This window comes from Anser brachyrhynchus (genome assembly GCF_964034855.1).
Source record: "Anser brachyrhynchus genome assembly, chromosome: Z".
Taxonomy (NCBI): domain Eukaryota; kingdom Metazoa; phylum Chordata; class Aves; order Anseriformes; family Anatidae; genus Anser; species Anser brachyrhynchus.
In genome coordinates, this window is record NC_137697.1 from 13,709,348 (window position 1) to 13,737,054 (window position 27,707).

General features: G+C 37.6%; 1 long non-coding RNA gene across 1 annotated transcript; it reads right to left on the reverse strand.

Moving 5' to 3' along the window:
* Positions 1–26,359, reverse strand: LOC308185900. The gene is made up of 3 exons (XR_013943813.1): positions 18,123–26,359; positions 17,637–17,675; positions 1–8,633 (listed from the first exon to the last, which is right to left on the reverse strand). It is a non-coding gene; the product is annotated as an uncharacterized lncRNA (long non-coding RNA).
* Positions 26,360–27,707: the final 1,348 nt, after the last annotated feature.

Consider the following 27,707-nt stretch of genomic DNA (forward strand, 5'->3'; position numbering starts at 1 on the left):
CGAAATCAGCTGCAACTTTAAGGAAAGATTATGGTTTATCTTTCTGGGTAATTTTATATTCAATATCTTGTTTAAACGTATCAACTCTGCATGTACAAACTCTCAACAGAAGTGTATTTTTCTCATTATATACAAGATAAATCTGTTGGATGAATAGCAGTGTGATATACAAAAATTAACATTTGACCATAATTGACACAATTCTTTATAAATATATGTTATATAAGGTCCTTTCTGCTCAAATCAATACTGACATTATTCCAGAATAAGAAGATAGAATAACTTCAATATAAACCAGTGGTTTTGTGTTGAATATACAGGAGGCTTAGTCCAAAAGACTGAGATTATAATTATTTCTCTGTGGTGCTCTTCCAGCATGAAACTAAACCAGTTAAATATTCACGAATTAAGTCCAAAGAGTGTCAGGTGCCTCACACAGCATCAGCATACACTAATTATATAATTATACTTTTTTTTATTGCTAGTTGCATATTTATATGCATTGAAGTTTCCTGTTGCCTAACAAAAGATGTCGTGATAGCATCTCAGACTTAACATTGAATATATAGTCTAAACTCAGTCTGTGTTACAAGACATTAAATCATTAATTATAATAATCTACAACATTATGTTTGGAATCCTTGGTCTTACATGTCTGCGGCTTTTGATTTATTTATTTTTTCCTTTAAATTGTATTTAACAAATTGAGGTATCAACACAAGATCAGAGAAATTTATTACAAAGCGGGGAAAAGGTACACCTTGTTCACATGCAACTTAGAATTTTATCCTAACCAGCTCTCACAAAAGAAACAGTTGAGCTCTCTTCACATGGAGATCAGGAATGGTGGAAGTGCTATCCACTGCATGTTAGCAAAAAGAAGGCATAAAACTACCTTATGTTGTCTGGATTTGCTTATATACTTGTTTCAGTTTTAACCAGCTGCCCTATATGCTGGCTAACATTTGTTTAAACCATTGTTTTTGACACAGTTTCAGTGTAATCAACCAGTTGGCTGATGTCGCTGTTTTCCTACCACAGACAAGAACTATTACTTCAATTCATCTTCCTATTGAATTTTGAATGCTGCATTGTGCAGTGGAGCCTACATTCCTCCAGGAACACCAAAGTGCACCAAACTAGAATCTTAACAGTCCAGAATCTACTGCATCTCTTTGTATTTCAGCTAAGCTAAGTATGCTGTCCTTACTAATGAGACAGTAATAATAAAGGCTATTCGGTGACTTTTTTTTCTTCCTTTTGTGTTTTGCAAGTGAAGATCAGGAAGATCTTATTTTAATTGTCTTCAAGCTTTGTGAGATAGTTGTCAACATTAAAATAGAAAAGTGCTTGAGTATCTAATGCAGCAGATGCGCAACTTGATTTTTGAAATTACGTAGTCCACGGTAATGACTGACAAACATTAAATATCTGTCATGATTATTGGAAGCCTAATCTATGGAGCTGCTTTATGTTAATCCATACCGCTCGTAACTAGAAACAGTTTCACATAGAGCAGAGTTTTTTTGGTTCTTCAGCTAAGATAATGACAATATTCAAAAGAGCATTTGTTAAATTTCTTTTTAAAGAGGGTAGAGAAAGTTGCTGCTGTTCATTTGTTTTATCTATCTATACATATATATATACTCACACACATCTTCGTTATGGTTCTCTGACATGCACCCCACCTTGAAGTTATTTAGTGAGGTTTGAGCCAAGCCTTTCTTTTCCTCCAACCACTTTCCTAGGACTTGGGCATTTTTTTGATCTAGGATGTAGGGGTTCTTGAGAATGAGCATGCTGACACTGGTAGAGTTGATTATTGTTGCTATAGTTTTTGAAACATAGGAGTAAAATTGAGTGCTACAGTTTGCAAGAGACAAAAGATTAGTGCCAATGGGATTATATTTTAGATATATTAAAAAAAAAAACACTAGATACTAAACTTCATTCCCCTTTCACTAACATACAGAGTGACAGAGTACTCAGAGTACTACAGAACTAGACTTAAACTTAAATTGTACAAGATGATCTGATCAGCTTTAGTTACATTCCTTCAGAAGTGAATGCTTCATTGTTGAACACCAGCTTTTATCCACATGTCGATTTTACCTGTGTTATGACAGGTAAAATTGTTCACAAATACAGAATATATCAAAACAAAAGACAGCAGGTACCATAATTAGTCTTCTGAGTATCCTCAACCATTGATCTGACATTGGAAATCTAAAGTGATTTTCAGGAGTCCAGTGTAAATGCTGAATGAGGTTAGAGATTCATCTTGGTGGTGGTGGATGTAGCTGTGCTGCATACAACTAATCAGATGTTTTCCTGGTAGCGATGTTTGAGAATTCTGGAAGCATCAAAATTCTTCATGGAAGAAAGAAGACTTTAAAGTTCCCAACAAATAAAGCACATTATTTACCCAGTGGAATTTGCATGCATCTAAGATATCTTACAATCTTAAACAGAAACAACAAACAAAATATTAAAGAATCACAAGACGATTGCATGCCAACATTGTAGAGATGCCTTACATAGGTGTTACTTTTGCACTGAGCTGTGTAGATTTGGGAACTTTTTCTTGCAGTTCAGTAGCATCCATTATTATGGAGAGGCTTACACAAAAAAATAGCAAGGCCTAACCTGAAGGTTTACACCTTTAAGGTTTAAACCTTTAAGGTTTAGAAGTCTACACGCAGACTTCTGCGTATTTGTTATGTGAAGGAGTTCTGGAGGCAGAAATCTGCTACTTGACTAAGTCCTGTCTCAGTTTTATCAAATCATTCTACAGTATCACCAATTTTCTGAGAAAAAAAAAAAGGCTTATCTTTCATTGGTTTATTGGGAAACTGCATGTCACAATGAGATCTGGAGTATTTGTGTTACATATGGGTGAATGTGCTTGCTTTTAAGAAAGTTTTGAAGTCGTTACTTTGTGTGCATGCATTTCTGTGTAACTATAGCTTGTTAGAATAGCATGTGGCTTCACACATTCACAACTTTACTACTTTTACTCCTATCAGGTCTACAAGGTATGTGGTACATTTCTTTTATTTTATGCCTCTTACCATGTGGAAGCTTTAATGCATGGGTTTTTGGAAGATTGGCCACTGCAGTACTATAATTTCTGCTTAAAACCAGGAATATTTTGGCTAAATTTTAGAATTTTAGCTCTTTTTTTTTTTCTTTTACCCTGCATTTGCATTTCCCTCTTCCTGTCATCTTTTGTCATAGGAAAAAAACAAACAAAAAAAAACCATACCAACCAACATTATCTGTCTTGGGAATGCTCGGAAGTACCCTAATCTATATACTATGCTGTCTTTTCTCTTACCTAAACAAAATTAAAATGCTGCAAGTAAATGCTCCCCATCCTATTGCTGAATTCACATACAAATACTTAATATATTCTTTGCAGTATTAGATTTCCTACTAAATGTGGGTGTGTACCTGCGTATGCTTTGATATATTTTGCTTGTGTTGTGAAAAAAATATAAATAAAAAAATAAAGGTATTTTAAAGGTTTTTATGGGACACATTATTTTGAAGATAGGGTAGCATTCATATTTCCTATGAATACATTTTTATTAAAAATATTTAAAACTTAAAATTACGATGTTGTAATGGAACCTAAAGACTGTCAGGGACCTAAGAGCACATTTTCAGATTTCTATCTACTATATTCCTTAACTGTGCATTTTGATGGATAATTTAAAACAATCAGACTATTAAGTGATATTATGAAATGGAAAATTTAATTACCCGTATCTGCAAAGTTTTGTCATGGTAGAGAAGGAAAAGTTAATTTGGACTAGTTTTAGCTTTTACTTGTAATTTCACACCAGGAACTTGTGTAGTTTGTTGTTGCCAGACATACAGACATCTGACCTTACATTTGGTTACTGGGCATGCCAGCATATTTTATTATTCCAAAAAGAACAAAACTACAAATAAACCTGAGGTAACCTACAAAATAATTTTAGACAGTCATATGATAAGTTACAGTATGTCTGGCAATGTAGCTTTCTTTGGTAAGTCCTTGTCATCTTCTTACATTCTGAGGAGGATTTTTTTTTTTTAAGTACTTGACTAATGCTAGAGAGTATCAGCAACAGCAGAAGATTTCTGAAGTAAATGTGTCTACAGTAACTCAACAATAATAACAACAAAAAGGTAAATTATTTTGACATTGTATTGAAAGTTGAATTTCAGTTGGATTTAAAATAAGGATTCTTCTCATCCACATTTATCATGACTGATCATAGAAATGTCCCTGCCTGGAAGCTTTCCTGCACAGAAAATATAAATGAAAACTTTTTGGAGACGTGATTAGAATAAATAGGAAGGCTGTCAGGCCTAAAGAAACTTGAAATTGTGGAACTATTATCTGTAGCTTAAACATTTCGCTTAAAACTATTTCTTGACCTGAATAACAGAACATGACAAATCTGATGTCAGGTTTGTTTTGTTTGTTTGTTTTATTCCCCTCCAGTGGTCTCTGTATATACTGCCATGCACAGATAAAATATAAAAAGGATGGGTCAGTTTGGCTGTTTAAGAAAGTAACTCACTTTACACATGTAGAATTGTAGAATATCCCGAGTTGGAAGGGACCCACAAGGATCATCGAGTTCAACTCCTGGCACCACACAGGTCTACCCAAAATTTTAGACCACGTGACTCAGTGCACAGTCCAATCGCTTCTTAAATTCAGACAGGCTTGGTTCAGTGACCACTTCACTGGGGAGCCTGTTCCAGTGCGCGACCACCCTCTCGGTGAAGAACCTCTTCCTGATGTCCAGCCTAAACCTCCCCTGTCGCAGCTTGACACCATTCCCACAGGTCCTATCACTGGTCACTAAAGGGAATAGATCGGCGCCTGCCCCTCCACTGCCCCTCGTGAGGAAGCTGTAGGCCGCGATGAGGTCTCCCCTTGGCCTCCTCTTTTCCAGGCTGAACAGGCCAAGTGACCTCAGCCGCTCCTCACGTATCTTTCCCTGTAGGTCCTTCACCATCTTTGTAGCCCACTTTCTCATGTCCTTCAGGGGAGTCAGTGAACAAAGTGACTCCAGTAATCCATCTGGATCTACAGAGGATTTTCACATAGCAAATTTTGGAATTCAGTGGCAAAGAACTTTTGGGCTTCCCAGACTAATGTAGCTAGCATGTATTCAGTGGTATACATTGCTTGGGGTGTTGCACCTGCCAAACTGTGCATGAAGTTCTGAGGCGACACCTCGGAGTGGTAAAGTTAGTATGTCTGTGGGAGCTCTAGACACTCCTGACTCATCACTGGGTACTTTAATATCACATTATGTGTGGAATTGAATTAGTGTAGCACCTAAAAATAAAAGGCAAGAAAAGGTAACAACAGACCAACAGAAAGTTTGTCTATCTTAACTACTAAGTGGAGAATATAAACACATATATGTGTGTTTATTCTGGATACAAACTGTGTCAAGTTCTTGCTTGGATTTGGGGATGTAATTTACACCTAGGATTTTGCTAGTGTATGTGAACTACAGGATCAACCATGTATATACATGTCACTTAGCAAGAAACTTCTAGTTTGTGCATTTTTTGGAGAGCTGGAAATGCTGGATATTTCGGGGCAAAAAAAGAATAAGTAGGGTGTTTCTTTTTTCACAGTAGTGATCATCAGCTTTTTAAAAGCCAGTTATCATACTCAGGTACTTACATGTGGCTAAACTTCACAGATTCAAAATTATTTTTTAATATTGCAGAAATATTTAAATGAATATTAAGTATTTTCATATACGTACAGGTTACCTTCCTAAAATATCCCAGTAAAACAGTGGCTTTACAGTACTCAATACAGTAAGTACAATTATTCTTAACAGGTATCACTATAATCAGAAGTAGCAAGGAAGACTCGAAGATACTGTTTACCCAGCTATTGCAGATATAAATACTGGAAGATATTTAAATTTTCTGCATTATGTAGAGAAGATGAGAAAATTCTTAGCGTGTCTATCAAGTAAAGCAGTTGTCTTTTAGCCTGCCTTGGATGTCTGTTACAGGAATATGTATGCAAAGTTCTAGTCAGTCTATTGAGATGATTTTTCTAATCAAATGCAGGCTTGTCATTGCTGCCTTCTGCTTTAACCAGCTAAGGGAAGTAAAACATCAAACTGAGAAATACTGTAAATGTAAAATCTGAACAGAACACTTACTACAACCAGTCCCTAATATATTCTCTGATCAGTGCTCGGATGTTTCACCATTTTGGTTTACAGACAATCTGATAAGTTGCTGCCAAGTAGGTGTTTTGTCAAAATTACATAGAGAGCTGCTCAGAAATGAAATGTATTTTTGCTTTCTTCCCCCTCACCCCCACCTGACCACTTTTATTGCCTCATCTGGGGTGTCTGCACAGTGCTTGAGAAAATCTTTTTGAGTGTTAGACATGGCTGGGGAAATGTTGCAGTTGCATGGCCTTTGCATTGTAGACTGTCTCATTTATTATTATATTGCATAGGTCATGAGATTTTTAGCTTTATATGGTGCATTTTTTCTCTCTATTTGGCAAGACAGATTTCGAGTTTATTATAGGGGTACTGACAGCAAAGTTCCTTCACCAGTCAACGTCCTGAAGTGTAGACTTTAAACATGTAAAATACCCAAAAATCACAACTGGCATAAGATCAGATTAAAAAAAAAAAAAAAAAAAAGGAACTGAAACACTATAAAAGAAACTATTAAATGTGTTACCACTACAATTAAATATGTTTTCTTTAACACTTTCATAATCCCTGGTTTGCAATCGCTCTTTGCAGGTATACATAGAGCAACTCAGAGGAGAGAATGGTTCGTTTGGCTCAACAGGGAGTAGTGCTAAATAACATCAGTGAAACCATGCAGTAACTAGATTCCACATTTTGTACTTGTGCAAGTGTTATAACTATGTAAATCAAATGATTTAAACAAAATTATTTTTAAGTAACTAAGCTATAAAAAAGCAAAACCTGCCACTGTCAATATAATCCAAATTTTAAAAAGAAAGGTAAATTGGAAACAACTTTGCTGCAGCCCATCACTGTAACTTGTACAGTATCTGCTTCTATGTGAGGTGATGTGAGAACTACCCACCTGTCCACAGTGCAGATATCCACACTTAAACTGGATTCCTTTAATAGCTGGTAGGTTTTGATCCATTTAGCTAGTGTAGAAATCTGAAGAGCTGAGATGCACTGAGCTTCAGAGGTACGTTTTTGTCTACTCCCATAGGCGTGATGTGAATGCTAAGTGTTTATATGTCTGAAAAGAGAGACTAAACAAGCTATTGGGGGGCGGGGGGGAGAGATCATTAAAGGTTATTAAACACATAGAAGCCACCTCCAGCTTAGAAATCCCTTATGCATAAATGACTGGAGGCTGTGAGAATACTCGAAGGTATACGACTCAGCAGGCATCCCTGCAGACCTAGACGGCTGCCTACATTCATTCCCCATAAGAAACAGGACGTGGGCTAGATGGAGCCACGGTAACCACCTTTATGTTCTTATAATCGCTTATATGACTATAAACAGAGACTAGTTAAGCTGCTGCTATCTCCACTGTAAGCATGTCAAGATCAGTCATCAGTACCACTGTTCGTGTCTGAGCGATGATTAATTTTTGATCCGTAAAATATTATCTAACTAACTGAGGGATGTTGAAACTGTCAAAATGACATCACTAGATCTGACTCTCCTTGCCTTGTGCAGCTTAAGCCTGAATTACAGATTTATTTTTATTTTGTCATATCTCAAGTTCCAGGTATTTTCCTGCCGCCCTTAAAAAAGATGGCTGAGGCAGCTGTCCCTGCTACAAAGATGGGCTAGGAAATGCCTTCTTTACCTTTCTTTTTTCTCACACTAGTAGTTTGGTTCAGTAATGAAGTCCTGCCAATGTCTGAAGATTCTACATATTTTCTGACGGAGGCATAGATGCTACGAGTGAACACAACAGGAATGCAGTTAGGTATACTCACTTCTCTGGATGTGACCTCCAAAATAGCATCCTCACTTCCCATCAGTGCCTACCTTCGGATTTCAGACTAAGAAATGTGAGAGAGAAAATGCAGAGCCCATGTTTGAACTTAAACCTTTATCTTCCCAAAGAGCTCCAGGAGAAGAACATGGGAGGCAATACAGGAATCCCATTTCAGGAAGGGGAGATGACAGACCTGAAATATTTTTCAGAGAAAGAGCTGAGATCATTTTCAGTTTCTCCTTTGCCTGCTTTCTATCCGCTGGAAGGCAGGTTATGTGGAAAAGCAGGTAACAAATGCAATTAGCACTGCTGCTGCTGACTTTTACATGTTAGAACAGAGTAGAAAATAATCAGCACCTGGCTCCCCCACTCACCAATCACAGAGTGCACCTTAGGAAATTGTCTCAAAACCAGGTTTCACTTCTTGCCTCCTTTTCCCACACTGCATGATGGCTTATCTTCAAAGCATTCCCATTTCACTATCTTCAGACAATTCTGTTTTGCAGGTGGAAGGCAGCTTTTTGTTTTTCCTCAACTTTGATCATTACCATATGGTCTTTCATATGTGCTCAGGGTCTCTTTCCAGGATCACGATTCATTTTTCTATTCCCGGGCAATTTTTTCTGACAAGGTCTCTACACCAAAAAAAAAAAAAAAAAAAAAAAAAAAAGAAACAACAACAACAAAAACTGAGAGACAAAGTGATGTGGTTCTTGGGAGTATTTTGGATTCCAGATAGAAATAGTTGTATGGTGCCAGGGACATATATCTGTGGCCTGGCCTGAGGATGAATGTTATCAGGTATGAAGTCTTATCTCAGAGGAATGTTAACCTAAGACGCAAATATCCATAATAGAAAACAAATGGTGTCACACAAAAATCCAGTTCTTACCGGCGCCTGTTGGGCCTTTTATTCTTTTCCATAGGCATTGCCTTAAAGACTCACAGTCATTCTTTGAATGATGTGGTTATATGTATTCCATCCTGGCGCAACGTTTTTTGGAGTTTGGAATTTCTTTTTTGGCCAGTAGGCTCAGCATCCCACATCTGTGCACTTGAATGACCTTCTCCATCTCCTGAGGGCATAAAATGGCAGTGTAGCCAACCGTCTCATCTGCGATTAGAATTGCTAGTAGTGTCTAGGCACTTAACTCTCTTTATCTGTGGCATATCATTAATCTAGTACTAGGGTAACTCAAGAAGGTTTTATTTTTAGGCTTCATTTTGAATTATTTTTAACCTATCAGAGGCCTGCTGTTTAAGTTGTCAGCAACATAAACAGCTCTCAGTCTTGGCAGCTTGCAAAATATTCTCTGAAAAAAATGAACTAATGTTGGGAAATGTGGATTCATTGAAATCATTGTGATTTATGAGGAAATTCTGGCTTAAGTAAACATGAGTTTTGAAATATTTTGCCGCCCAGGCACTTCAGATCAAATCACTGAACTTGCATAAGATGAGCCAATAGCTGGAAAGTATAATATCTGGGAAGGCACACTCGAGGGACTTGCACCTGCTGCTGCTACATCCCAGGTGAATTCCCAAACTCTAAGGAATTCTAAGGAATTCCTCTCCATTTTCCTGGCCCAACTAATACCTAGTTATCTGTATAGAATAGGACTGCTCCAATCAAGGGACAGAAGCTGGCAATGTGTCTAAATATGGTTAGGGTACTTGTCTCCTATGAGAATGACCTAGGTCAGATTTGGAGCCAGAACTTCAGTATAGATTTGATGTATCCTAGGAAGCTGGTGTGACTATTAGTTGCTCTAGTTTATTTCTCTGTTGCACTTTTTTTTTTTCTTTGCAAGGAACTTCAAAAGCTCCATGTTTTATTTCCAGGCAAGATCCTCAGGGATAATATTTCCCCACCCACTTCTAGTTAATTTAGGGTATCTTCTTTGCCAGATCACAGGCAGAATATGCTGTCTCTCAAATCTCTGCCAAATTTTGGCTTAGAATGAAAAATAATATAATTTCTAATGCCATCCTGCAGAATAGAATTTGCAAACTCTGGATTTCAGAGCATCAACAGGAATCAGTAAAACTAGCTTCAATTTTAGAGAAATCCGTAGGCAGCAATAACCCTGGATCTAAGAATACTTAGTCACGTGCCATTGGGCACATCCTTTTCTCTTGAAGCCAAATTTTGTCTTTGTTATATGCAAGAATTTCTGGCCTGACATCCTGATTCAGAGAATAAAACATTCTGTCATGTCTGGTGGAAGGATCCTGTTACAGTGTATAAGGCTGTTCTCACAACCTTCACCTGTAGTGATGCTGATGATAAAAATTTGCAATCTTATGTTCATCCAAATAAGCGCTCCTCCTATTTCCCTGAGACTCAGGGAGTCTGATCAACTATCAGCTTTTCTTTGTACTTGACAGCAATCCATCCAGCTTCTTAGATGCTCAAAAGAATTGCTGTGTGGTTACTCTGCAGTTACTGAGCACTTCCCTTCTAGCATCAGAGGTGAAATGAATGGGGGCTGTTTTTTGACTCATTAATTTTGTTTATTAAATTGCCTCTGTGTGACTATAGGACCTTTTATGAGTATTTTAATTCTGCTTCTTGAGAACCAATAAAATTCCATTTTACCTTAATACCCAAGCAAAAATTTGTCCTTCAAATATTTGTAAGCCTTCCATGTCAATCATTTAAATACTATAAAAAGGCTTCATATGCTGTATATGTTAGAAGACTTTTTGATGACTTACATCTTACCAAAACATTCACAACCCAATTGAGGTGACTGGTTTTGTTGAAAAAGTAAAAAAGGAAACCATTTTTGCAAGCAGTGCTGCACATTTTCTCCCCAAACTAATCCATATGGATTGCTAACTCAAATACACTATGTTAACAGATAGCTAAATGAGAATCTTCTCCCCAGACAGATAAAGATTTACTCCATAAAAGCTTCTGCAGCTTCTTTTGGAAATACTCCCATCTTTGGAGTATGCACTATACCACCTGTTTATGCATTTATGAAACACTGCTCCCTGCGGGACAAGTCTAGGATGTATGCTTATTTTGATAGAGTGGTACTTTAATCTTCAGTCAGACTCTCAGCAATTACCTCCTGCCACTGAAGTCATGTCCAAGAGTAAAATACATGATACTTTTTTCTCCTTCCTTTGAATTACTTCCACAAATTAACTATTTTTTGTATTGTGAGTGTGTGTGTACACACACACACACGTATTCCATGCCCTGCTATTAAAAAGCTTTTAACAGATTTATAAAGGAAGGAAATAAAAGGCCTTTGGCTTTGATCTGTCCCTTTACACATCCCTGAATGTGATGTGGGGATACCTAAGACTCAAATGAGGAACATGTAACAGCTCTGGATTAAATATTCTTATGCACAACAGATAAAGATTTGTTGCACAAATAGATTTAATAAAACAGCAACTGTAGGAGAAGAAACAATTTGGTCTCCTTTGAGTGAGTATTTGTGTTTTTCACTGTTGGTCCCTTGCAAATGCTAATCCAGTGATAGGAAAGAGATGCTTACCATCTAGCTAAATAAAGATTGAAATGCTGCTTAATCAAATAAGCTTATGTTCAAATGTTTCCCTGAGGGCATCCAACTGGTTTGATGTCTGCGTACTGTTAACCATTGCTGGGTATTCTGTCTACATCCTATACTGTCTTATCCACATCTGAGCTGTAATTCCAAATATAACTTACTCACTCAGTAACAACTAAGGATATATAGGTGCTTTTTCTTTTAAGGGATCATCACAATTCTGCTCAGGGAATAGATATCCTATTAGCTCCAGCAGGTTGGATCATTGTGGTTTTAGAAAACTGATCCTTTCCTGAATAACTAATCTGTTCTGGCCAGCCAGTATGTTTGTCAGGGAATTCATAATAAATGGGATAAGCACTTTTATTTTAGCCCTATCAGTATTTCTTCCCTTCTAGGAAGAATAGGGTTTTCTATTGCTGTGTGCACAGCACTCAAGGTGCACCTTGCTGCGCCATCAAGGTGCAGATGTAAGACCGAGGTGGTTCAGTAGGAGTTCCTCCTCCAAAAATAGCTCATTGACATAAATCTTCTTGTAGAACTAGTGGTTGGCTTTATACATCTGGAAGAAATAAATGAAGTGGCCTATAGTCTCCAAGTGTCAAGCCTGAGGATAGCAGGTGTTGAGCGACATCTTACAAAGCTGAGCAAGGACCCTACTGTAGGCCGTCCAATCTTCTGGGCTGCTTTTGGAACAGTACCAAAAATAGTGATAAGTAAGTTGCAGTAATGCTTTTAATGCCATTTGGCGTAGAAGGTTGTGACCCTTAACATCACATCTTCAGCATCACTGTCCAAAGACAAAATCCTGCTATACTGCCAACCTGTGCACACAATGAAGTCAGAATGGAAACACAGATAAGTGATTATTATATTCCTGCACCATCAGAAGCTAGAACTTACTCTTCCAGCTGATGAACCAGTGAAACAGAGAAGGGCATATGAGTGACTACATTAAAAAATAAAATTAAAAAAAGTAAAAAATAAAGTGTCTGTTGTAAACTGTATGTTCTCAGTATGTTCAATTAAAGGACATATGGAGCAATTGCCTATACTTAATGTTCTTTAGGACAGCAAACCTATTCTAAATAGTTACCGTCACAGAACACCTTGAACTTCAGTCTGCTTCCCACAGGAATAGCTCTAGTCCCACAGAGCAGGACTTTTCATGACTAATGTTCCAGTCAAATTAATTCTTTCTTGAACTGAGGTGCCTGCTTGGGGATTCAGTCCTGCCTTTGGATTTCAGACACAGTTCTTTTTTCAGTCTTTCCCAAAGCAAATTAAAAATCTTAGATTTGACAATTATTTGGTGAGATTGAAGGGCTAAGGAACAATCTCAGCTAACCACAAATTCCACAATTGTCTACAAAACTATCTGCTCTGACTGCCCTAAATATGTAACTATGGCACTTCCCCATGAAACTTCAAAATCCTATATAAAAGTTTCTGCCACTCTGTATCTAACCCAAAACTTTCAGCATAAAGACAAAAAAAAATTGTCAGGGAGGATAATATGCAAGAATGAAGTAGGAAAAAAATAAAGATGTCATGAACATCCCTACCACAGCCTTAGCAGTAACGGGGCATTTGTTTAAAGAAAATGCGTAGGGGATTCTAGAAAATGAACACTACTTGATACCACAAAGAAAGGCAGAAAACGGAAAAGACTCTGTCAACAGTCTGCCAACACATGCTGAACCTGGGAGAGGAATGCATATTGTACTTAGTGGTCATGCTTAATATTGTATTATACTTAATAATGGACTTAACTTGATTGACCTGGGCAGTCAGGGTTTTCCTAAACAACTGAGCAGGGCCGAAAAGGTTTTTGTCCAGCATAAAAAAATACCAATGATTTCTGCCCCAATATCCCATCACTTTCTGCAGCCATTCTCTAATGCTTCAAAAGAAAGTAACCCTGCCTACCCTCATTCCCCAAAAGCCAAATTATGCACTGAGGGAAAATGTAAATCCTTCTGGCCCCTGCAGGTAAACAGCTGGCAGGATTAAAGTATTTAAAATACAGTGCAAAATACATATATGGAAATTCAGTCTCCTTTCAAGCCTCCGTTACAGATACAAGAAGTTAACCACCCCAAGATACAAATCACAAGTTTTAATTTTCAACATCAGAATGACTTCTATCCTGGCATCAAATCCCACTTACACACTTGTGAGTTGCTCTCATGAAAAATTATATTCCTTGTGATCCTTACGGCGTTTCAAATACCAGTCCAGAATGGCTTACCTCTGAAATACTGATTTTTCTATTCCAGTTGCCTTACTAATTTGGCCTATAACCAGTTCATACACCTATTTAGCCAATAATTCCTCTCTGGTAAGTGTTTTCTGTTTTAATACTACTAATAATAATAATAATAAAACTATCAGATTACTTTTCAGCATTTGATTACTAAACACATTGATCACTTTCTATCTCATTCTTTTTCCATTTCCCAAATTGTTACAATAGCCATTTCTGTCTTAAACTATTCCTTTTGTAACATAAGTGGTAATCAATGGACATACTCTAAACAAAGCCTTATCTTGCCTTGGATGCTGTCCACTTTCAGAGCACTAATAATCTCATGGCAGAGTATAGTTTTCTTCAATATTAAGACAGCTACTCTAACAGAGAGCTACAAGATAAGCAGGACCAAGTTGAGCATACCCAATTTTAACCGCTGGCAATATTTCTTTTGACAAGAGTATTCTCTATAGCTTTGTCTCCAGGTGTTGTTAGAAGATAAGTGTATCTATAAAACTTATTTTGTTTTACAGGGCCATACATAAAGAATGAGCCTCTTCCAATACTGAAAGTACATTTCAGTCTGAAGACAAAAGGGAAGGCTTAACTGAAGGTTTCTGTTCAACCAGTTTGCTTCCAACTATAAATACTGTCCAACGCAAAGCCAAAAAGATTATTTGAAATAGGAGTGGAAATTGGTTTGTTGTTATTAGAGTTGGTGATGCTCTGGAGGTGAAGGAATGTGTTACTGCAGTTAACTCACACCAGCACTTGATAATGTAAGTATAAGACATCACAGTCAAATAATTTTCTCAGAAGTAGGAAACGTATAAAAGTTGGCAGTGGCTTACCAGCCAGACTCTGAACTTTGCTTGTAAGGAACCTGGGATATCAGTCTGATCAAATGGAAACACTGAAAATTTCAGATAAACACTGGGAAAAAAGAAACTTGTGCTCTGAATTTTGTTGTTGTTGTTTTCAAGGAAAATTTCAGATAAACACTGTTAATTCATTAACAAGTAAATTGTAATCAAACATGAAGTTGATTAATCCAGTAGTTTTTAATTGTCTTCTGATGGTTTAGAAACTCTTTCAGTTTCAATATATTTTGATACATGAGACATTTCCATGGAACTAGATTAGACTAACAGAAACTTATCTTAAAACAGAGAAATGTGAAGCATTAGAAACTGAGGATAAATCTCTCTTTTCAGTTTCTTTTTTTTTTTTTTTTTTTTTTTAAAGAGAAATCTATCATCAGGTGGCCTAAAAATGTTATCACCTCCCCCTACATACTTTGTCTTACGTATAAACTTTAAAACAACAAGGAAAAGTCAGCTGACTATAGTCAACAAATAACAAATGGGAGTTGTTTTCTTACTAGAATGACAGTGCCCATGGTGGTGATTGTACTACTATTATTTACCTTCCATTTGCAACACAGCTTGCTAATCTGGTGGTTATTTGTGTGTAGTCACAAATAAGATAGATGAAGGAGAAAGGGAAGTTATTCATTAAGATTGGAGACTGCAATGTGACAATGGTCAATGTATATCAGGATTGCAACAAATGCTGATTTGCTAAGCCCAAATTGTTTAGGAAAGGCAATGTGTTAAGATATTCTTTAGATAGCTTTGCTTTTCTGTTCCTCATTTAAGGACTGACAAACTAAGTTTTTATAACAAAAAGTGTAAACTTTTATTGAAATTACATTCCCTTGTCATGAAACTAAACGAATTGTAATTTAACTTTACAGATTAAAAAAAAAAAAAAAAAAAAAAACCACCATAGATAAATGTGTAGAGTTGAATGAAATTAATATTAACAACGCAGTTAAATCATTAGACTAACTTTTTCCAGTGGATCAAAATTTTCTTTTCTTCTACAACAGTGACAATAACAGTTTCTTCTAAAAGAAGCAAAGAATGTAAACAAAGTTCATTTTTAAAAATTTTCAACAGAATTCAAGCAAACAATTTTTGTCCAGGTACCAAACAGAGTATGAGTTTTACATGAAATTCCTAAGTCCTGTGGCAAAATTTATCCTTTGAGGTTGCTGGTTCTTAAAAACTGGCAACAGAGATATGCTGAATAGATTATTGTGTAGCACGTAACTATTTTAATTAGACAGCTGCTTTACTAAAACAGCTTTCAAGAACAAGTCCTTCAAATACATTGCAGTGTAATGACTAGAGGATGTTTTGCACTGGGGGAGATACCAGATGATACATATATATACAAGTGTATATATATATCTTAGATGAGGGAAGGGGCAAGGGAAGTGTGTGAAGAGCTGAAGCTTGGCTACGGACACAAGAATTTCCCTTCTGTTCTAGCATTAAAGTAGGTTTAGCATTTGTTCTAGCATTAAAGTGGATTTGGAAACTACTGATCAATCAGATGGTATTAGCAACACGCATGTGTGTGTGTGATCAAAAAATTGTATCAAGGAATTAAATGTTTGGTTACCGTGGATGTGAGGTGCTAAACTTTGTCTCATGGTACTGACACCAGGCACTCTGAAGAGCAAGCTGAAGGACTCCAGAAGTGAGAAAAAGTATAGATGAAATCACCAAACCAGGCTTTGCATAGTTGATTCATTTCTGAATTATAAAGTTGCTGCTGTTGTTTTTTGAACATGCTGTCTTGAAGAGCATCCATATCTGGTGAACTAGAATTTACTGTGATGGCTGCACTGCAAGTGCAATCATCACAGTAAATTCTGTTGCTCTTGCATCACTTTCACAAAAAGCATCTGGCCTAAACAGCCAAGGCAGGTCTGCCTTTCAAAACACAGCACCAGCAAGCATTTCTTTCTACGTGGCATTAAAAATGTAGTTGTTGGTGCCATGAACCCATGATAGCGGGCCAGGAAGTCACAGACCAGAAAAAATGGTGTAATGCTATACTAGTGAATACACCCTGTGAGTGCGGTCTCCACTACTATGAACAGGCACAACCTTTCAACCTCATGTGGTAAGCCAGTAAGGGTATGACTCCATTGCCTGAATTCTCTTATCACAATGGATGTTATTTTTCAAATAAGATCTAGAATTTAAAGCTTTTTGGCTGATTTAGAAAACTAAACAGATTTTATCTTAAAGCAAGTAAGCAAACTAACAAAACGACACCCCCAAAACCAACCAACCAAACAAACCAAAGGATGTTAACTCAACTGAGTTCTGCCTGCCTCTGTGTTCTTTCCCATTTGGTATCTTACGCTGCTGGGTGTATCTAGTGCTGAGCTCCTCACTGATACCTGTCTGTCAAGGTGTAGCAGAACCTCAGGATGGATGGAGTGATGATAAACTGATCAATCTGGATATGTTTCATTCTTAATGTGAAAGAATACCGATGTGCAGTAGCTGTCTGTGGGGATTTCAATGGCTGTCCCTTGGCTTGCAGAGGTGAGCATGCAGCAGCTTGCACTGCTCTTGGAAAGGGGTACATAGGAAGAAGTTACAAGGTAACGGACATTTTTCTTAAGCTCCAATGTATAATAACAAATTACTCTTATCTTGTAACTATTATCCTGATAATGAATAATTTGCACTATTCTTGTTTTTTACACTATCGCTCTTTAAACCCTCCACTGCCTCACATACATGCAACATGGAGTCTCTCTCACACCTCAGCTATAAAATTTTGTGTTAAGTTCCCTGAGACTGCACAGCACCATTACAGCGAAGGTCCTGTCACATTTTCTGGTATTAAAATCTACTGTCTCAGAAAATAGCAAACCTGCTGCCAAAAATGTCTTTGCAAACATGCTTACCCTTTGGTCAGACTATGTGTGCATAACAAAGCAGGCATGTGTACCAATGAGGAAGAAGGACAATGATCAGAACACAAAATACCTTTGGCAGCAGGTGCCAGGGGAATTTCTTTGTCATCCTCTGGAAAAAAAAAAAAAGAAAAAAGAAAAAAGACATACAATTCAGGTCTATCATTTTAGCTACTCTGCTGCTACATTACTACTTTACTGTAGGTAAGTTATGATTTCAAAGTCAGACGTTGAAACTTTTGCTACGTGTGTAGAATACGAATCCTGTGCAGGTGCTTGAACACATCAGAAGTCCCCAGCTAGAGTGACATGGAGAATTCCACTTTACTGAGAGAGTAGTGTCAATATACTCTTCTATTAGAAAGTACGTCCAACATAAAAATTGAGGTTTTTCATGGTTTCTGGCTCCTGTAATGCAATATATAGCAGTTGCTCTGAAACCCCAGAGGCTGTAGCTTTGAGTTGTCTTTCTTTTATTACTTTGCACGAGCTCTCTTTTAAAACTGAGAGGGGAGGACGGGTTAGAAATGTAAACATAAAACAAAGTGATCAATGATACCTATATGGAAAAATCCATTTTCAAAACCAGTCTTCAGTTTTTTTCTCCCAGCATTAGACAGCAGCCAGACTATGCTTGTTTTTGTACATTCTGTGGTCCACAGCAGCTCCTGTTTGCATCACTGTTATAGTGGAATAACAGAAAATGTAACCATTTCTGTATAGGCTGACAAACAATATTTTAAAGCCTCTAAACTATAACTGAATATATGTATATAAATCAGCTGCAGTAACTGGAATGGAGCTAAGAACAATAAAACAGTTTATGAAAAAATCACAAATATTTTTGAAATTTGATAATAAAAGGATTTTCAAATCCTGTTGAGTATAAGGTTGGAGAGATTTAGAAGTCTACTAGACATTCCACTTTATTTTCCTACCTTTTGTCTGCTAGATCTAGATTTTTTTTCAATAAAATTACACACACTTTCTCAGAGTTCATTCCTGAGTTACTACCCAAACAGAGATAAAAGCTGCTCTAGAGCAGTTATTTATTATGTTACTTTATGGCACTTGAGAAAAAAAGAAAAAAGAAAAAAAAAAAAGAAAAAAAATTATTACTTGCTCAGGTAGACTCACGACTTCTAATTTTTCTATTTGAAGTTGCAAAGTATGCTCAGTTTACCTTCCTTTACACTGTAAGTGTATGAAAGTCAGGGCTCAACTTCCTCTGAGCTTCTCCACAAGAAAAGAAATGTTCTTGGAACATGTTGCTCTAAGTATCATTGCGAGAACATGATGATTCCCCCTATAAATAAGTATTAACAGTGTCACAGTGTTCCTAAATATTTTCCTCTGCCAGAAGTTTACTTACATTTTCCTGACAATGACACGGGAAACATTGCTGAATTTAATAAATAGCTAGATAAGATGTTAAACATACCAATGTTGGCCCTACTTATATTTATTTGTGAGTCAGTCTGGTCTAAGGTATGATTACTGGCAATTATTTAGAACATCACTTATTCTAGTCATATACATTAGATAGTAACTTAATAATGTTATCAGGAAAACACGTCTGAATCTGTTGATCCAGTGAAGTCTGATTCTTTTAGGAAACACTAGAAGAGGAGTGAGAATAAAGTAGCAATGTAGTTCTTTCCAGGCTGGTTTTGTGCTTCTGGAAAAAATAGTGCAGGTTTCAAAAGACCATTTTGATGAAAGCAAGATCTTTTTCAGTTCACAGATTGCAGTTTTAGATTAAATAAATATATATATAGTTAACCTTCATGTCTGAATTATGCTGTAAATAAAAAAATTAAAGAAGAAGGAAGTAAAAGAAGGGTGGAAGAAAGTTAAACAGAGGCAGGAATGTAATGAACTTTTTTTTCATGACCTTTGGAATTTCTGGTTGTTTTTCATTATACAACACTGAGACTATCCAGGAAGATAAACTGGTGGAAATGGAACATATTACACTCTGTGGAAAGGAGCTGTTTCAAAGAGAATGACCACATCTGAGCACTGACACTTATGTGGAGATGATGTCAAAGCCACCCCCCTACCACCTTCTTTTCTTTTTTAAGGGGAGATTTTGCATGGAAATTCAGAAACAAATTTGGTTCCAAAATATACTGCTATCCTATAGGATTACCCAGAAGTACCACTGAGGTTACAAGTCATGAAGATCTTCTGGCCTTAATTAGCATGGCCTAGCAGGCACAAACAAAATGTCCCAAACCCTGTGTTTAGCATATAGCTGTAAAAATGAAGCTGAAGAAGCAAAGAAATATAACTCCAATGACTGAAAGGAAGGGCATTGGAGCCTAAAGCTCATGGCACATGATGAAAGATTGAATGGAAATGGCAATGTGAGCAGACTGAGCAATTAGCGGTACAGAAGTACTTATGACTATAGAAAGGTGTGTGGCATAAAGTGAGTATAGATGCTGTAAGGGCTACAGAACAGATCGGTTATCTTAAGAGGGCATGCAGAACCAGGCAGTCAAAACAAGAAATAAATAGATACAACAGGAGGGAAAAAAAAAGAGTGAGGAAAGGACATGAGTTATGAAGTTAGAAAATGGAAAGAAAGAGGAAGGTGGGAGAACAATTTTATTTTTGAAGGAAGAAATATTGATATAAGTTTATTTTTCAGTACGGGATGGGGAGGCAGTTTGAAAGGGGAGAGTATGGTGGAGACTGTGCATGGGAAAAGAAACAGCAGAGAGATATTTAGGGAGACATTTTAAGGTCATTCAATTCTGTATATTGGCAGTAATCCATTGTGGAGAACAGACAGCTACTGTAGTTGTTAGTAAAGATAAATGTCATTGAATTATAGATGAACATAATGGAAAAACTTCATGTCTAGCCATTGTGTAAAATTAGGAGTGGGACATACTGGCTGTGTGGGCCTGGTGAATGCCAGGTGCGTGGGTGAGTAGTGAGCATGGGGAAAGGGTGTCCTATTCAAGTGGGCTATTCAGCTCTTACACTAGCACTGTAATGTCATTATTTTTTCCTGCTCTGACTTCTGAGTACAAACCAAAGAATAGTAAACATGAAGTACATTGGTGACTATCTCAGCACGTCCATATGTTTCTGCCTGCATGTTCAACAAAACAGTGGGGGGGGGGGAGAGGCTTGACTGAAATCAGATGATTGTTCGTAAAGACCTCTGCTATCACACCTGCTAACGAAACTGCACCACACCAGTTCACAACAGACAACAGGCTACCACAGATCCAAGCAGTCAATTAGAGATTAAACCTGGTTTAATATTAAAGTCTTTATCTCTTCTGACATAGACAAATTCTCCCTACCTAAATTCAGTATTTAATAGGTTAATGTTGGTTTGCCAAATCTAGAAATCTTCAGCCTTCCTCATGAAAGTATTAAGTCTTTAAGCCTGTTTGTGCTCTTAGATGTACCAAACTCTTCATGTCTCCTTCTTTCATGGCATAGCAGGTCTCCCTTTTGCTTTTATACTGAACAGTGGTATTTGGCTCTTGCAGCCAGCACAGTAGCTAAGGGATATTTATTGTTTTATATATTGTTTTATGAAGCATCTTTTCCCTTCACCCAGTGCAGTCTGAACAAAGTCAGGGTGGTGGTGTTGCTCCCACTAGTCCCATGCAATACACCTATTGTTTTTTAAGTATCCATTTTGGCTTTTCTCAGCTTTGGCTGCTTTTCCCCCCCAGTATTCTGTACATCACTCCATTTGTCCTTCTGCATGCGCATTTGATAATGACACAACTGCTTTTCCAATAACCTGCTTCCTCTGTCACAACCATTAAAGGTGTTAATAGCCCATTTGCTGAAGATTGTGCTGTCTGCATACAAAATTAACTAAGTTTACACAGACTGCCAACCAGGCAGTGTTGTACAGTATCGGGAGAGTGACCAATTTATTTATATCGGTAAAAATTCAGTGGAACTACTCAGCCAGGGGACTTATAAAGAGCCAGAGCAGAATGCTATGCACAGTTAGCCACCAAAAGCAGCTGTCTAGAAAAATGGTGAAGGCCTATTATCTCCACGCTTAGCCTAAGAATCTATGTATGTTGAAACATATTAACTGCTGGCATACTTAAGCAGAAATTGAAAAATGTATTTTAAAATGCAATTTTTGCATGTTTAAATAAAATACGTATAGTAAGACAGTAGCTAACAAGGAGAAACTAGAAGTGATTTAGATAACATCAATAAAAGAACTCTTCATAAAATGCTTAAAAGATAAAAAAGAAAAAAAAACAACTGTTTGCAAGTGAATTGCTGAGAACAGATTTCGCTCTCTAACCTGCAAGGTGAGATCTGGTGGAAACACTCAAAGCACATCCAAGGCTGCAGGCTCTGGTCTCCTGGAGACGAACCATTGTCATCATCTCCTGATAATCCTGATAATCTCACCCCGAGGCTCATCAACTCAGGTGTTGGAGACTTGAGATCATTTTAGTTTGCAGCCTCTGACCATTTCTGGCTTTGATCATGCCTGAAAATGAGGAAGAGAATACCAATATATTAATTGTATCAGAGCACACACTGGACTTCCTTTCATCATAATTCTCACTCTCTAATTTATAGAATCATAGAATCATAGAATATCCCGAGTTGGAAGGGACCCATAAAGATCATCAAGTCCAACTCCTGGCACCGCACAGGTCTACCCAAAATTTTAGACCACGTGACTCAGTGCACAGTCCAATCGCTTCTTAAATTCAGACAGGCTTGGTGCAGTGACCACTTCCCTGGGGAGCCTGTTCCAGTGTGCAACCACCCTCTCGGTGAAGAACCTCTTCCTGATGTCCAGCCTAAACCTTCCCTGCCTTAGCTTAACGCCATTCCCACGGGTCCTGTCACTGGTGATTAAGGAGAATAGGTCAGCGCCTGCCTCTCCACTGCCTTTTGTGAGGAAGTTGTAGACTGCGATTAGGTCTCCCCTTGGCCTCCTCTTCTCCAGGCTGAACAGGCCCAGTGACCTCAGCCGCTCCTCATATGTCTTCCCCTCCAGGCCCTTCACCATCTTTGTAGCCCTCCTCTGGACACTCTCCAACAGTTTCATGTCCTTTTTGTACTGTGGTGCCCAGAACTGCACACAGTACTCGAGGTGAGGCCGCACCAGCGCAGAGTAGAGTGGAAGACTATGGTAGAAACTAATCCACAGTCCCTATATCTGCTATCATTAGAAATCCAAACATCACTTGTAGAGAGAGGAACATAAGAGGTTTCTTGAGCAAAAATAATACACATCAGCATCACAAATAAAATCACAAAACAGGAAAAAGGGGGAGGTGGAGAGAGAGAGATGCCACCTCTGCCTAGGGGAATTCCTTATCTGTAAGCTGCAAGACAGAAGACTATCCAATGAGCTATCACTCCGTGATGGTATCTATCCATATCACCTTCCCAAGACATTTGACTTGAGATTCAGTCTACATGGATCATTGGTTTCACAGCTCCAACTGTTAGGCTCACGTGTCTAGCTTCTCAGAGCCGGACTTTACCTCCACCATAGTTTCCTCCCTCTCAACACCACACCCTCTCCAGTATCATCCTCAGGCTGCCATCCCTACGAAATGAAGGAAAGAGGCCTCTTTCCTTTCAAACAGACCCATCCTCTCATATCAGAGGAACACAGTCACTTGGCTCCTGTTCCAACGTGTATTATCACTTATCCCTGCCATGTGCACTTCACAATCTGTGCCACTTTCCGGCCACTCAGCCACCCTCTGCTTCTATGATTCAACTTCTGAAGGTTGCCGCCAGCCTGAACGCCTCCTCTGTGACAGCTACACAACGTGTTCTGCACACTGCAGGAACCACCCAGGGCAAGAACGAATTATACCTCTGTGTCATGGTCAGATTCTTGATCTCACCTGATGCAACCAACTCAACTGTAACTGGCAAAAATTTACCCCTAAGTGAAGGAAAGCATAACTGCCTCCCTCTTCTAAGCTAACATTATTGAAAACACAGCTCGTTCCCCAAACCTGGAAGACCTGGAAGAGAGAACTTTATTATATGGTCTGTCTATAGAAGATAAACACACCTGCTATTTCCCTCCTTCTTGTACAAGTGTTCAAAACTGTTCCATCTTGGAAGAAATCCCTGCCTGTCTCTTCTCTAGCCACCTAAATATCAGCCTGCAGCTAAGACAAAGTCTACCCTGGGCTCCGTCCAGCCCTACATGCTGCCCCACCTATTGGGGGTACGACAAGAGCTGTTCCCAAACACGACCCTGGCACTGCAGGGGTTAATGGGGGCGATGGGGAGGGGAGGGGGTGAGCCAAAAGAAAATAGCCCACACTCTTCCCAGCTTGTTTGATGGAGATGCGACCTGGCAGCATTGAAAAGCTTCAAGATTAATGGAGAAAAGGCGGAATCTGACAGCTTTTCCGCTGGTTTCACTCCTCCTGGGTGGGCCGATTGCTCTTGAATGTCACTTGCTACTTAATCTTGTGTATCTGAAACAGACTGACGTGTTTGGGGAGCCCCGCTTGCTCTGTATAGACATCAATTGGGAAGGCAGATAAAAGGAAACTGCATTGAATTACTCTCTTATGCCTTTTATAGAGCACTTTCTGACTACAAAATAATTAGTAGCCCCATCCAATGAAACCCGTCGTGGTTAGGATACTCTTTAAACACCAAAAGTGAGGAGGAGCAAGTATCCCTTACTCTCCTCCAGCTGCTTCCCAGAGCATGAAACCGAGACATGTTTATACTCCAATGGAAACATCGCTAGATAATATTGTCATTTAATATCACCTCACTGTCTGTGAGATGCTTGTGTTGATTTTTTTCTTTGAATTGATTGATTTCTGTTTGCAAGATGAAGATTCGTTGGAGAGTTAACAATTTATGTGTTATATACTTTCCCTGCCGAGCAGAAAAAAAAACCTTACGTACTCTTTAAAAATGCAATACATCTCCCACTCAGCGAACATGATGCATTTTCCCTTGTAGTATATAAAGGGGGGCATAGGAGACAAAAACTTAAGGCTTTTTTCTCCATCTGCAGTGCAATCATATGGTGACTGTCTTGGAAAAGACATCTGATTCTTTTTTTAATCCCAGAATTTCAAGTCGAATTCTTCCTTATCTTTCATCCATGTTGTACCATCTACGGCAACCTAGAGATAGTAGCAAACAGAAATAGCAGCCCACAATAGTTTGTGAAATTTGCTTCATATCCCAAACTGAATGCTAGAAATATGAATTTCCTCCTTTTTATTAAAAAAAAAAAAAAAGATTATTTCTCGTTATACTAGTGACATAACACAGCTAATCAGTCTACAATCAAAAACCCAAGCAGAACTCCAACAGTCTGGGAGTTAACATTTGAAAACACTGGAAGTTAACATTTGAACCTTCGAAGCATCTAAATAATAAGGTGTGCTTTGATGCCGTACAGATTAGCTTCTCTCTCATGATAGAAAATTGTCTACAATAGATAACACTTAGCCAACTTGACACAGGATGTATCTATTATAAAGTATTCTAATATTTTCTTTTTCAAAAAAAAAAAATCACGTTTGAAAAGCTTAAACTGTATCATGCAAACTTCTAGCAAGAAATAATGTCCCAGACAAAACACCAATGCTGCTATTGTGGCACCCAAATACTTAAATACTGGCACCTAAAAAACAGATACTATGAGATGACTGTGCCCTCACCAATTATGTAGACCTATTCAGTTTGGGGAAAAAAAAAAAAAAAAGAGAGAGAGAGAAAAAGAGCTCCATTCTGTGCATTTTTTAAAGCATTTTTCCTCAGATCTAAGTGGCACTTTAAAGGAAGAAAATGTGATTTTACACAAAGACTTGTAACAAGCTATGGGAATAGCAGCCATTTCATTGGTTTGTTGTTGTTGTTAGTTTTTTTCACTCAACTAATTTTTATGCCTTTTAGAGGAAGACAGAAGATATAACCTGAATGATGAATCACTTCTGTGGAAGTGTTATTTTATTTATTTATTACTATTTTTAATAAGGAAATTCTCAGACACTTTACAGCTTTTAAATGAGCAGCTGTTATTTTCTGATTGTTTTTTGTTTCAGCAAAGCTGCAGGGAAGGGCTAGCAACTTAATCTCACTAAGTGTACAATTTATGTCAATGGTTTAAAAAAAATCATTTACAGAATGTTTTAAAATTTGGTTTATTTAATAAACTTGACAAACTCCAACTGTTGAATATTTTTTTGCGTTGGGCTTATAACTGTATTTTAATAAATGAAGTGTAATTAAAAGTATACACATCAACACAGACCATATGAGATTTCTTACAGTTCAGATTGTTAATTTCCCATTTGATCTTTAAGATTGTTTCATGTATTTCTCAGCATTACTCCTTTAGCAAAATGCAGAGAATGTAAAAGAGAATAAGCAAGCCTGTGTAAGATGATTTATAGGAAATGGATTCTTTTATCAATGTATGCTCATTTGAAACGCATCAGAAATGAGCAAAGAAACACTAATGAAAAAAAAAAAGCTATTAGGACATTTTTATAATATTATGCATTATGAAAAAACACATCCCAGAAATTAAAGGGTCCTCACATCACTCTCCCTCCCCCAGCAGGAAGAGATTTGCACTGTTAAAAAATACAGAGGGCTTTAAAGACATTTACTAAATTTTGTTGAAACCACTTAAACAAAATTCTTTCTGTTGATGCAGTCCAACCAAATATATATTGTACTTGTCAGAATAAATCTTAATCTTTCTATATTTGGCTTTGTTTGCTAAACTTGCTTGAGGCTTTCAAGAGCAGTGGTCAAATTCTACACACACATTTAACTTCATCCGTTAAGTTCCTGAGACTTTGGCAAAAATGAAGGTGAGCATGTGCACAAGAGCCAAATCTTACAAGTAAAATGTCCTAAACTATGTTAGAATTTCCATTCTTTTTAAGGGTTGGGAGTAACAGGCAATTTCTGTTAATTAAATGGATATGATTTTCCCTGGAGAAATTATTGTTTGTTGACATTATACCAATGTTTTATCAAAGTAAGAGCAGGAGATGCAGCCAAACCTTAGGCAATATATACAAAACAACTGTTTGCTGTTGCATTAGGATACTAAAGGGAATTTCTTATCTGGGGATGCTTTGTGCAACATATTGCAAGAACTGATTTGCAGCCCAGTTCAAAGCACCTGAAATCATAGCTCACTAACACAACACACTCTCACAACTCACACTCCCTATGAGTCCTCTTTCCTGATACTTAGGTGTGACATTTGTGCTTACAGTGCCTTGACCATGCTAGGATCTTGTTAGCAGTCAATACCCTACTAATAGCCATTCATGTCTGCAAACATCCACACAAATACATGCATAAAACAAAACCCAGAGAGTTTTGTTTTCTTCTGCAAGCTGTAAATGCTGCTATTCCTTATGAAAATGTAATCACAAACCAAGAATGCTTAGATGAACAACACTGGTGGTAAGTTATAGTGTCAGACAAAACAAAGTTTGAACTGTTTAGTCTTTTATATCACTACAGAAAAACAAGAGACTTTCAAGGTTGAGTTGGACTTCACAGCTACACAGCCAAAAACAACAGAGCTGTTTGTTAGACCATCCACACTCACCTCACAGCCCCTGTACATCCTCAGCCCACTGTCCTGCAGAGACACAACATTCTGACAATAGGCAGTTACTGTATAATATATATATATGCATTTTTTTCAACCCAGTTGTTCTATTAAGAAATTTATTTTGAAACCTATCTGTTAAAATCTGATTTCAAACTCCCCATGGCTGGTAAATCTAAAGGTGAAACTTGTACTGTTGCAAATACCTGTCATTAACCTGAGCTTGAAGAAGCAGAACTGAGAAGACCCTCAGGATGCCATCCTGTTCCTTCAATTCCAATTTTATTAGGTCATAGTGAAATGAGAAGGAGAGAAAATGACTGTGGTGCAAGAACTACTTTTTTTTTTTTTTTTCCTAATATGAATGTACAGTCATGAGCATAAAGAGCCTATTCATAGCATGGTGTTTCACAAAGCTATGACAATGTAGAAGCTAATCATAATTTCTTTCTCAGAATGGCTTCGTTGCAAGAATTCCAGAAGAAAAAGCCTTCCTTTGGCAAAATGGGACTAAATTCCATTTTACCAGTCTCTAGACACTTTTCA